Source organism: Rhincodon typus, chromosome 7 (assembly GCF_021869965.1).
Source record: "Rhincodon typus isolate 14 chromosome 7, sRhiTyp1.1, whole genome shotgun sequence".
Lineage (NCBI taxonomy): Eukaryota > Metazoa > Chordata > Chondrichthyes > Orectolobiformes > Rhincodontidae > Rhincodon > Rhincodon typus.
The window spans coordinates 25,024,965-25,037,571 of NC_063338.1; the positions used below are offsets into that span (position 1 = coordinate 25,024,965).

General features: G+C 39.4%; 1 protein-coding gene across 5 annotated transcripts in view; it reads left to right on the plus strand.

The window, feature by feature from the left end:
• Positions 1-12,607, plus strand: part of LOC109915947 (diacylglycerol kinase beta) — a 409,322-nt gene that overhangs the window by 144,439 nt on the left and 252,276 nt on the right. The window lies entirely within an intron of this gene.

A 12,607-nucleotide genomic window follows, 5' to 3' on the forward strand; every position in this document is an offset into this window, starting at 1 on the left:
GGTACTGTCTTTTGGACAAGATGTTAAAGCAAAGACCTGTCTGCCACATCGGGTGGTTGTAGAAGTTCCCATTAACAGTTTTTCCACTGCCCAAGCCAATCTTTATCTCTCAAACAGCATCAGAAAAACAAATTGTTTGATCATTACCATGATTTTATTTGTAGAAACTTTCTGTGCACATACTGCTACATTTCCCACATTGTAACAGTGACTACCATTCAAAAATGCTTCAATGGCTGTAAAATGATTTGAGATAAAAACAGAAATTGCTGGAGAAACTCATTAGGTTCAGTTGTGGAGATAAAGCTGTTCAGAAGGGTACTAAAAACAAAAAATGCTGGAAATCATAGTGGGTCAGGCAGCATCGTTGGAGAGAGCAAGCTAATGTTTTGTGTCTAGATGACTTCTTCAGAGCTGACGTGAAGTGTGAAAGGTCACTGGACCCGAAGTATGAACTCTGCTTTCTCTCCACAGGTCCTGCCAAACCTGAGACTTTCCAGCAAATTCTGTTTTTGTTTCAGATTTCCAGCAATCAGTTCGTTTTTTTTTCTGTTAGATGTTTTGAGATGTCCAGTGATTGTGCAAAGCTCTGTTCGTGAATGTGTTTAAAAACAAATTGCTTTGAAACCTATTTATCATTCCTGCTTGTAAATATAATCAAACATGAAAGATGAACAAGATGAACACTGTACAAATGACAGTTCAACGATACAACTGGTGTAGTGACAGAAAATGATCTTGACTTGCCGATCCAGTTTGTCAAAAAATACCACTCCACTCAGCATAGGATTATCAAACTATAGAAAAGCACACTTGAACAGGTAATTGTGTAAGTTACAGTTTGTTCTGGATTTATAACTATTTTAATGAGAAGCACTTAGTAGTTTTCCAAGCAAATTATTAAAATACCCCAAATTGGAAGAAAAATAATTCCTATGACTTTTGAAGAGTGGCAAAAATAAAATCCCTATGGGGATCGATGTGGGTTTTTTCTTCTTTAGTCCTGCCAGACAAGATGTATTGGAATGCTTCAATCATTATTAATTTCATCTAAGCTTTCTCTTCAGGGTGATCTTTTAATTTCTCCTTATTTTATGTCTTTGTCCTTATAGCTTTTAACTCTATCTCTTCCATACAATCTTAAAGTAATTGTTTAACTTAGTTTACTTTAAGCAATAATTGCATTGTTCTCTGATCATTTGAACAGGATATAAATGGACTTATTGGTTGATGAATTAAAAAGTTTCATGAGGGATTATTAGTTTCTTTTTCTACAACAAGAGCTTGAATTTTATGTAGTGTCTTAAGTGTTAAAACATCCCACGGTGCTTACAGAAGTGTTATCAAGCAAAGTTAGGCAACAAAAGACATTGATGTAACAAGTGATGATTAAAAGCCTGATCAAGAGATAGGTTAGAGGCAGAGTATCTTAGAAGAAACTAAGGTGAAGAGGTTTAGGGAGGGAATTCCAGAGAAGCTTCTCATTGGTGAAGTTAAAAAAGAAAGTGCAAAAAGCTGGAATTGGAAGGCACTGACGTTAAACAATTATGGAGCTGGATAATATTGCAATGTTCATATGGGGGTGAGGCCAACAAGGGGTTCGAAAGCAAAGATGAGAATTTAAAAAGAAATCAAGATATTGCCAGATGGGGGGAGCGAATGTAGGTCTCTGAACAGATGGGTGGTGAGCAAGTGAGACATAGAATGAACTAAGATAAAGGTTGCAGAATTTTTGATGAGCTTCAGTTTACGGCATGTGAAAGCTGGAAGGGTGGCCTGATGGGAGTCTAGTTTGATGTTGCCCATTTTACGCCGCTACACATAACTAATTTCTACCCTTGAACATTGCCAACCTGGAGTGGAGATCACTATGCAAGAGTGAGAGCTCCAGTGTAGTATTCTGTATTTTATTCACGATGAAGCAGGTTCCCCTAACTACATGGTAGAAAGGTAAAATAAAGATAAGGAAGGAGTGGACTGGAAAGTATGATTTAGAAGAGTCAGAGGATAGTAAAGCACCCCGACTGAGGAATAAGGAACTTGATAGCCGACCATTAAGCATGCCGAGCGAAAGTGTTTTTCGCTATGTTCGTATATAGCTTTGTAACTTGGGTATTGATGTGGACAGGAGAAAGAATGTACAGTTTTAATTGTGTACAATATATAAATGCAAAACTCTAGAACCTATTGTATACAATTAAGTCATGAGATTCCATAAAGTCCCCCATATCTACTGATTGTTGGATGGAATTTGATAGAAACTGCATTAAATTAGCAAACATCAAAATGAAAATCTAAATAACCTTCAAATGCCTGAACAAAAAGTGATTATTTCTCCTGAGGTGTCACCAAATGGTATTGCACTGGAAAAACTCTATCTGAATCTACTGTCAGCACTATTGCCACTAGATAGAGCTCCAACACAACTGAAACATTTTAATCAGAATTTGCTAGAGAAGAGCATACAGAGGAGTTAAGTGGTTGTTAAAGTTTGCCTTCATTGTTCAGTCCTTTGAGCATAGGATTTGGGATGTCATGTTGAGATTGTACAGGGCATTGGTGAGACCTCTTCTGGAGTACTGTTTCTAGTTCTGATCACCCAGTTATTGTAAGGATATCATTACACTGGAGAGGGTTCAGAAGAGATTTACCAGGATGTTGCCAGGTGTGGAAAGTTTGAGTTATAAAAAAAGGCTGGTACTTTTTTCACAGGAGCACAGGAGGTTGAGAGGTGACCTTTTAGAAGTTTATGAAATAATGAGGGTTATGGATCGCGTTAATGGTAGTTGTCTTTTCCCCAGGATGGGAGATTTCAAGACTAGGGAGCACATTTTTAAAGTGAGAGGAGAGAGATTCGAAGAAGATATGAGAGGCAAACTTTTTACACAGAGGGTGGTTCGTGTGTGGAATGAACTGCCAGAGGAAGTGGTGGATGTGGGTACAATTACATTGTTTAAAAGACATTTCTTTACATTTAAGTACATTAATAGGAAAGGTTTGGAAGGACATGGGCTAGGAGCAGGCAGGTGGGACTAGTTTAGTTTGGGATTATGGTCAGCATGGACTGGTTTGACTGAAAGGTCTGTTTCTGTGCTGTATGATTCCAAGACTCTATTTGACCTTGTATCCTTCAACACGATCAAAAGTGCTGAGAAAGTTGCTGGAAGTGCAGTTTGATCGTGGTACAGCGAAGGACAATAGGTATCAAGGACCAGAACAACAGGGTAATCTATATAACTCCTTAACTGATCAGATTTAATTATTGGGGGAAAAGCCATGGGATGCCTAAGAGGAAGAATAAATTTAAGGGGGTGAATTCAATGTCAAACGGATACAGAAAAGATAAGGGAGATTGGATTATGAAAGAAAGAAAATGACTATAATGAAACGTAAGAAAAGAATCAAGATAAAAATTCATATTTTATCATCATCCCTAAATGTTCAAAATGTGAAGGAATGAGAGAGCATTGTGTTAATGAATTTTTAGTTCCAGAGAAGTTGATGGCTAGAAATTAATTCCAAATGAGCCATACTTGCACTTTAATTAATAGCCCTAAATATGCATGACACATTCATTCATAACTTCTACTCAATTAAAGCAGTTTTACAACTTAGTGCATGGTGATGTTAAGATGCAGCTCAGACAAAAGCTTTTGGGTATTGGCATTTACCAATGTATCTCCTTTACTAACAACAAATATCATTAATCTCGTTGCTTTGACTGTGAAATCGAGCCAAAGTAAATTGAAAGTTATCAATACTTTAACAAAATGAAACTTTGTGAATAGACATCTGTTTACTAACTACTGCCTTAACCGTTTAAAGTTAAAGTAAGCATAAAAAAAATTGCAATTGAATTTTATAACTTTGGAAATATTTCTGCATTTTGAAAAAGAACGTTAGCCTGAATTTTGCAATAAATGTGCTTCCTGCTGGACACAAAGGAAAAGGCTACACACAAAGACCGAAAGATTTCTGTGGCAAGAACTTCCCCTTTGCCAACTCTAATTTGAGTCTGGTGTCAAGTCAAGATGTTCTGTTGGGACTTCCGCAACAATAAGGTAATTAGCCCAGAACCTAGCTACCATGAGGTACTGCAGGCTAACAGCAGTAGCAGTGCTGTATTTAACCACAGTCTATAAAAGCATGGTTCAATCATTATTAACAAGCTTAAGGGACCAACCCTGATTCAATGTGGAGTGCAGCGAGCATGCATGGAGTAGCATCAAATGGACCTGAAAACAAGTTGCCAACTTGATGAAGCAACAATCCAGCACTAAGCTGAAGCAGCATGCAGAAGACCAAAGTGAACGAACCCACAACCAGCAGATCAAATTAAAGCTGTAAAGTTGAATAACTAACTGGTGGAGGCGGTTTCAGAAACATTCCCATTCAGAATGGGGGAGCCCAGCACATATGTACAAAAGCCAAGACTGAAGCATTTGCATTCATGTTTTCAGCCAGAAGTCAAAAGTGCAAGATATGCCTATGCATTCAACATCAGATTCAAGAAATTACTGAAGGACTGGATACAGCAAAAACTATAGACCCTCAGAGAATCTTGGTTGGAATACTGAAGACATGCTCTGGAACTAGGGATACCTCTTTTCCAGTGGAAGTGTGAATCAGATTAGAAACCACCCAGCTCCATCCTGGATTTTCAAAACAACAGAAAGCTGCTGTGCTATTGTGAAATAACGCAGTAGTCAAAAGTTGAAAGTCCTGCTCCTGATCGCTGTTCCTACAATTTTTTGCAGAGGTGAGTTTTTGTTGCCAATGGGATTCATGAAGGCACCTGCCCATGTAAATCAGCCCCTATTTGTGTCCAACTTTGGTGACCCAGGTATATGAAATATGTTGTGTACAAATTAGACACAGCCTTGAACTTTGGAATTGTTTTGATACCCATCATAACCCTTTCGCGAGGTAAGGTAACCTTTTGGTATGGTCCCAGCACACCCTTTAAGAGAAGGAATATAGGAGAGGTAAGGTGGAATAAATTTGGCATTGATAATATGGGCTAGTCTGGGTGGTGGTGACTGGAGTGAGGTGTGAAATTTATGGAGCTTTGAAACTACCTGGGGTAGCTGGGCTGTTGTGTTGGAGGTCCAAACGGCTCACCCCCATGCCCAGACACCATACTGTACTCTCCCCAATGCTGCCACCAACTTCTGTCATCCAGTGGCATGCCCTCTTAAATCCACCCTTGATCGCTCCAATCTACCATTCCACTACCCTCCTCTTAGGTATCCTCCATAACCATTCAACCAGCATGCACTTGCAAAATGTACTAAAAAAAAAACTACCTCCTGTGTGTAAGAACAGAACATAAGAAATGGGAGCAGGAAAAAGCCATTCACCCCTCAAGCCTGTATCACCATTCAACAAGATCGTTGGTGATCGGCCCAAGGCTTCAACTCCGCTTTCGTGCCAGCTCCTCATAACCCTCAACTCCCTGATATTTCAGGATCCATTTACCCTGTCTTCAAATACTTACTGTTATCTAGCTTTCCCAACTCCCTGGAGTAGATCATTCCTGAGATGATACGCTTTGGCTCTGATAGGTTGAAAGTAGTCTCTGCTACCAATGTTGCTGGCCACAAGGAGTTGTGGATTTTCCAGCTTAAGTCACTACAAATGTACAATCCGTCACGAGGACAAGTAAGCAGCACTACTGATCAAATTAATCCTCAGTGTGTAAAACAAGATTAAAACTATGTGGCTATCCTTACATTCATCCTAATAATTAGATGGATCGTTGACCCTCCTGCATCTTTATTTTACTGGGTCTTAACAGGTGTTGGGAGCGGAGTTACACTGTAAATAAAGTGTACCCTAATAAAGGCCATCAACATGGGAGCTTATGCTCAATTTGATATAGTAGAAGGATATTTAAACCGTATTAACTCTGCATATCTCATTTAGATGCAGTTTCCCATTTCTGTCTGCCTTTAAAGAGAGTTTCCATGTTTTGTCTTGCCTGATTGGCACAATTGAGAACATGCATCAAATCGTAGTTAGAATTGCAGCCTACATAGTTTTGTTTTTAAACAGCCAGGAAAAACCTTGAAGTTAATACAGTTCTTGTTGGGAATAAATAGGGAAAGAAAATAAAATGGCTACGACACACCTACCACTTTTATTCATGTCCTTCAGTTTTTAACATTACAACAGCATCATCAATTCTATCGGGAATGAGCAGATCATTTGGTCTGATCTCCAATTTCATGGTAGTAGGCTATTAAAATAACCATGAAAAGATCACCAGATTCCAGTTAGAACTGGAAACCAAAATACCAATAGCGAGTGAGGCACTCCTCTTTGGTTTTACCCATTTTTCGCTCACCCCCCTGCCCCTCTTCCCCAACCCATGCCACTTCACCTTGGGGCAGAGAGACGATCTATCCTAGTTAACATCCTTTATTGTACATCAGTGTTCACCCACCCCATCTTTGCTTCATGACCGATTCCTAATATCATGAAGTTGCATCAATACCGTAGTCACTTAGACATGAAATAAAAGGTGAATGAGTAGCTTCTTAATTAATCCTTTCCTCCAATATTATTGTTATCAAGGGGTATAATGATTGCAGTGCAGTCCCATTGGTAATCAGTGGGGAACTGGAGCTCGGATTTCAAATTTAATCATATTATTTCCTTTCTCTGTGGCGCAGGACTGTGACATAAATTTCACCCTGAGATTGCTAGCCATCGTTGTGGTTGCGGAACTGTACTTGTTCATTAGGAAGGGCTCATAATTTCATTTAATTTTAAACGTCTTGTATCCTAACACATGCTAATTAGAGATGTTCACCTGTAGTCGGCATCAGTTTGAATAGTGACTTGTGGATAGCAAAAGGTCTAATTTAATGTCATTCATTTTCATTGGGTACTTGTTACCAACACCTAAAAGTTTACATTTTGAGCTTGGAATTAAATTAAAGGCATTGAAACATTTTCTCTTGAATTTAAAATTGAATTGGAATGATTCTTTCCAGTCACACGTACAACTTATAAGTAGACTTAGAACGTCAGAATTAGCATATTTTAAAGCAGGGATCTCTAGCAAGAGTGGTTTAAATGTTCTGTTCAAGTTGTTCCAACACACATCAATTATTACCTCCATTGGCATTTTTCAAAAAGTACATTCACTATTTCCCTTTTTTAAGAATGAGTCACCACAGCTGTGAGGAATACAGGAATGTAAGATGTGCAAGAAAAAGGCCGGTGTCCATCCTGTTTGTATTCTACTTACTGTTAGTTGCAGGATGCAATGTTGTTCAAGTTATTGACTAATCATTGCACGGACTATCTGTTAATTAGTTAGAGATCCAAACATGAGGCTAATGAAACCCCAGTGATGGAAAATTGAGTGGACTATAGGTTTAAAGTCACTTGCTCCTCCAGATGATATTGCACTTATGCTTCAACTTACTAATGAAACAAATCCCAAAATGTCATTATCGAATAGACATCTATTAATTTATACTTGAATAAGTCATAGCTAACTGCATCACCTTCTTGGAAAGACCCTTTCTTAGACTTGCAATGCTCTCAATGTTTCAATAAATCTGTTTTGAATTTACACCACCACTGCCCCCTCCCCTCCTTTTAAAAAAAACTTGTCTGACATCTGACAGTCATAAAAGGAGCTGGGTTTGAATAAGCTGTCACAAATGCAGTGCTAGTTGCCTCTTCTCCTGTTAATAGGTCATGTCAAGTTGTAGTGTTAATACAACCAAATCCACAGATGATGCCAAGCTCGAGGGACTGTGGACTTTGCAGATATAACCAAGCAACCGTAATCTACCACAAAATCATGAGCAGATCCATGCTATATGAAGTTCAGCATCAATAAATGATAGACTTTGCATTTTGTAAGTAAGAATAGGGAGATACCCATAATCCTTGAATGGAATAGAACATATAGAAAGAAAAATGACTGTTCTTTGGTTTGATACTTCATATCCAAAGAGCATCAGATGGCAATAATTAAAACAAATACGATGATGAGTTATGATAAAACCACTGAGTTCACATCTCTCAAGTCATCCTGAATATATTAAGTGACTTGGTCAGCTATGTTTGCAGCTGTACTTAACAATTTTTATTTTTGTAATATAACAAAGCTGTCCAGATCCCGAAGATGTTAAAGATGTGATCAATCAATTGATCTTTGAGGACAGTTTGACTAGCACTCTTCATCTGCAGACAATTCTGAAAAAAATGCTAAATGCTAAATGTAAAATATTTAATGGGATAGAAAAATCAACTGGAAACATTACTTTCACATCTGCCAAGACACCAAGACAAGGGGCCCGAATTCTCTCAGCCCTGAATGCTGTGGACAATGGTGAATCAGTTGGTAAAATGTGGTGAGTTCAGAAAAATAATATTCCTGATGTTGAGAAAGAAAGTCTGTTTTTCCACCTAAGGTTTCAATAATGAGACACAAATCTCTTGTGAGCAGTAAGAGAACTATTTGCATGCAGCCACATCTCATATTACCTATTCTTGCCACATTTACATGCATTTTGCTATTCTCCCATGCAGCAGAGAGAAACTGGATGGTGACAATTCCCGACACAGGGCACACTCTATGGACAGTGACTCCCTACACCTCCACCCATAGAGGTTGGCATTGCACATGCATTAGCCTAATCACATCACCATAGCATAACTTCAACTCACTTATAGTACAGTAAACCCCTTGGTGCACATTGTAGCACCACAATGCCTTTCAGATTAATGCTACTGCCACGCCACTTCATGCATAGGGACAGGCACCTGTCTCGTGCATTGGAGCGGAATGCAGCTCAGAACACTTTATAGGAACAAGAGTCAGCCATTCAGTTCCTTGAGCAGTTCTGCCATTCAGTGAGATCATTGCTGTCTTAGCACTTGCTCACTTTGAACCTTCTTGGATGTTTTCCACAATCTCTCCCTTGCCATATTTTGCAATTTGCTGCCTCCTTCAGAAGTTCCAGCTTCACAGTAGTTCTGTCTTGTCCTTTAGCACAGAGCCAAAGCAAGGCAGCTTGTCATGGGAGTCAGCAATAATCAGTCAAAGGAGTGAACACGTTTGTTGATGACACACCTACAGCATATGCCAGCAGTTTATGCATCAAATTCACTGCATATGCTTCCATCAAGTCTAAGGGGAGTAGTCCTCAGTCAAGTTGAGGGGACTGTCAATTTGGGGATCCCACCACAGTCAAAAGCAGCGTCTAATCTCAGTCCAGGGACCTGGATATGTTTAGTCAGCTGCTTGGGGTGGTCAGGCTCAGGGGTTTTGCATTATTACAGTCATAAGCTGTGGTCATTTCAGCAGGCCCAATGCAGCCAGTCTGAGGAGCAACAGTAAGTCAACAGAGAGCTAACACAGAGATCAGTAAGTGTGGTCGTTCATCAGTCAGGGTTATCCTCCTAAGTCAGTCAGTGGTTGGAATCTTCCCTGGAGTCTGTTCACCAAATGTCAAGGCAGGTTACCGGTAGTCACCACTGTAAGAAAGGAAGCTGGGGGCCATTAGCTGTATAGGTTGGAGGCAAGATGCTTAGATGCAGAGGGCTACAATAAGTCTGATGGGGAAAACTCAATGTACAAGGATGAGAGATGACAATGCTTTAGAGGGCATGAGTTCACGCAAGGGGACAGAGTGGTTATTGACAGCCACCCCCACCATGGCTTTGATAGGGATGCAGTGCATCCTGATGGTTGCCTTAGTTAAATTGTGGACCTAAGGTTCAGGAGTAATGTTGGGAGATGAAAATTTCAGTGAAAGAGTTGATTGGGAATGTGTGGATAATTCAACTGAAGGGTTCAATAGGAAATGCGAGGAAAGAAAGAACATGAGATATCAAACGTCCCCAACAGTGCAATGACTCTATCTGTGATGCCTCCTCCAAATCATAAATGCACAAATGAAATAAAAATAGTGACCAGCACACCCAGAATGGGTGAAATAAACGGCTTTTCTATTTAAGGATCTCCTTGTTAGCGGTGTAAGGCCCTTTAAGAGGTAATTGCATTAGTCGGGTACTTAATACAAGTTGACATAACTCCATGGAGACTGGTATCCTGCCCCAAAATCACCCTTTATTTACACATGAACAGTCCTTGACTGTAGTACTGCCTCATTCAGAGTGTCAGACACTCGCCCTTTTTAAATGTCAGCCAGGGCTCCCTGATTGGACCAGTTTAACAGCCCCAATAAGGGAAATCATTCTGAGAGGTCCAGCTGCCTGACCTCATTACAATCACTGCACAAGTTAAAGACAGCTATAATCATAGAATCCTGTGCTAAAATGCACGCAGTATCCACTCTGTGTGGATATAAACCCTGGTCACAATCAATCTTGACTGTGTCGTTGGTCATGACAAATTGATCATAGTCATCTCTGCACAGCAAAAGTTCTTGCAGGTGAAATAATTTCCAAAGACAAGCCAAGACCTCATGGGAGGGGGCAGAACTGATTTTTCTCTCATCTTGAACTGTAAATATTTGTTGACTTGCTATCTATTTGCAACGTTTCTTAGGTGGAGTGGGCAGAGTTTCAGTAATTCTACTACACGTCCAGTCTCCTGTGTTGATGCAGCTTGGCAAATACTGTGAACGTCAGAATGAGGCCTGTCACGTCCAAGGTCCATGTAGAGGTGCTCTGTGGCCTGCCTTGTTGGAGTCCAACTGGTCGCAACACGTCAAGGAGAATGCTGACTGCTCACATTGCTAAGGACGTGTTCTGTATCTAGTACACCTTACATAGATTCTTTACAGCTATGACTAATGGATCCAACCACAGCAGGGGTTATTGTCGCTATGGCCACTGTGCAACAAAGGTCCAAAAAAAATGGAGGAGCAGCAAATATGTCAGCAAACTCCAGTGGCTGCCACATGTATTTTGTAACAAAATACAATGAAGAATATTGTAAAGCATTGCCATTCTCTGACGCTATCTTAAAAAGCAGGAAAACAAACCAAATCAAAGAATATAATGGCAGAAAAATACAGAAAGAAAGTTCAACTTTACAGTTCTTTAACTCCATTCTCAAGTTACCAACTCTCTGGCAATTATCTAAGGTTGAACCAGTTTGTTCAGAATCACAATGTCGCACTTGACTATGGATAGGCTTTCAATCACATACCTATGCCATCGCTTAGGCCACCCATTCACCCCTTTGTTATACTGCCTGACCCTGCCACCATTTCAACTAACCCTCTGCTGAAACTCCTGGCCATGCCTCCAGTGAAGATCTCCAGTTCCCCGAAGCTGCTGACCTCAGGTGGGACAGGGCTTCAGTGCTGAGTTTTCTGACTGGACGGGAACCTCAAGGGCTTTCTTGCAGATTTGGTCACAGAGTTAATCATTCTGGCCAAGTGGCAGGGGACAGTGGGTGTCCCAATTAGAATGCATGAATGACTGCCTGGCAATCAAATAGATCCAGTCAATGGTTTCCTTTGGTTCAGATCAAAACAGCCATTCAGAATTTTTTTATCCACTTAATCTAGCTTGTCTGGTTTCTTCCTTCATTGTTGTTACCTTTTCATGTATTGTTCCACGGATAGCTGCGTTTATATCCTGTTTCAGGAAGTTTATTGGAAAATTGAAATTGATCTGCCTACCGACGTTTCAAAAATAGTTTTATGATTTTGACTTTTGATCAACCAGTTGCTTTAATTTGAATATTTTAAAGTTATTTAACCACAATACCATTGATTAACCCTAATGCCTGACGGAGAGACAGGTGAAGCTAAAAAGATACTTGGTACCAAGGCAAAACAAAAATCAGAGGCTTTGCAGGAGAATGCTCAAGTGTGAAAACATTTTTTTAAGTAATTTTAATTATCAGGCCTGACCGTTTCAGATGTGTATATATTTCACTTATGAGCTCAAATAAAATAGTGGGAGTAAGATTCACAACCATATGCCAAGTCAGCACCTTATTAGGGATATGCAAAGAAAAATAATTAGATTTTTAGCCAAAAACTGCTAAATTTAGTAATGATAATAATTAGCAACTTGGAAAATGTGTGAACTTTCTTGATTGACATAAAAATAGTGTGGTTTTTAATGATGGCTGAACACTAGAAGTAGCAAAGTAAGTCAGACAACAGCACCTTTCAGAAATGTGTAATGGTCCGCGAATAAATGTAATGCCAGCTTCATTTCTTAAAGCAGAAGTTTTGCAGTCCTTGAAGTGACTAAAAGCAGTTAGGGTCAATATGATTTTATTTGTAGCTCCACTGTAACACATGGTGTCATGTTTTATTTATGCACCATCTACAAATTAAACACTTTTGAAATAGTTACTTTAATTTTCAATTATTTTTTGCCTGCCATATGGAGGATTTTTTTTTTTTGCATCATGACATCCTTGCCGAAATTTTCAAATTTATTTTTGAAGTGTTTCACCATCAAACTACATTTCACTTGTACATGATATCATTGCTAATTATATTGTGTTTATTGTGTGCTTCAGCGTGACCTTTTGTAACTAGCCATCTTCTCTTGATATAGTAATGACTGAAACAGACCACACTTTATAAGTCAGTATCCTCAGTCACATTACACATTTCATTGTTTGTTTGGGCTTTGGAGTCATTAAGCT